Raw genomic sequence first — 921 nt, 5'->3', positions numbered from 1 at the left:
TTACCAAATTGTCAAGTACATGGAATCACACCTTTATACCTTATTTAAGTGGGAAGATGGTTGCTTGAGTGTGTCCCTCCTGATTTCATCATACATCTTTTTTTTTTAATTAAAAAAATTTTTAAATGTTTATTTATATTTGAGAGAGACAGAGACACAGAGAGACAGAGAGACAGAGCAACAGACCATGAGCAGTGGAAGGTCAGAGAGTGAGGGAGACAGAATCCGAAGCAGGCTCCAGGTGCTGAGATGTCAGCACAGAGCCCAACATGGGGCTTGAACTCATGAGCCGTGAGATCATGACCTGAGCCAAAGTCAGCGCCACCCAGGGGCCCCTCTTTTTTTTTTTTTTTTTTTATGTAGGCTCCTTGCCTAACATGAGGCTTGAACTCATGACCCTGAGATCAAGAGTCACATGCTCTGCCAACTGAGCCAGCCAGCCAGGCACCTTTCATCCTACATCTCTAACCAAACTATAGGACTTGTCCTGAGCTGAGTAGTAGCCAGGTCTGCTGTTTAACTGGATGATGTAAGACCTTGGAGAAAAAAAAGCTGATAGAGAATCTCCCTCCTTTGTGTTGGATGAAAGTTTGGAGGCAGTTGGCAGAGACCCAAGGGGTAAGGATTTGAGAACTACTGGTTTGCAGAGACTTGTGAATTCCCAGGGAATTTATCTTCCTGACTGAGCATTCCTGAGATGACAGTGGGTCTCGCTGGTCCCCCATGAGGTGCAGGAATGCTTAGCAGATGCATTGAGTTCCTTCTGACACTGGTCTAGAACATCAAGCATTGACTGCTGAAAAGACTGAGGAACAAAGAAGCTTTGTTCAGGCTCTAATCAGGGGGAGTATGTGTTCACCATCTGGCAAATCTCTGATGTATTTTTGCCAGATTGCTGTTCCTCCCTTCATTTTCAAGATT

At 44.6% G+C, this 921-nt stretch overlaps 1 non-coding gene across 1 annotated transcript; it reads right to left on the bottom strand.

Moving 5' to 3' along the window:
* Positions 1-369: 369 nt before the first annotated feature.
* Positions 370-442, bottom strand: TRNAK-CUU (transfer RNA lysine (anticodon CUU)). The gene has a single exon. It is a non-coding gene; the product is annotated as a tRNA-Lys (tRNA).
* Between the last annotated feature and the right edge of the window lie 479 nt (positions 443-921).

The sequence above is a fragment of the Panthera pardus genome, unplaced genomic scaffold (assembly GCF_024362965.1).
Source record: "Panthera pardus isolate Hobbes unplaced genomic scaffold, ASM2436296v1 HiC_scaffold_17, whole genome shotgun sequence".
Lineage (NCBI taxonomy): Eukaryota > Metazoa > Chordata > Mammalia > Carnivora > Felidae > Panthera > Panthera pardus.
This window is presented reverse-complemented; position numbering and strand designations above follow the sequence as displayed.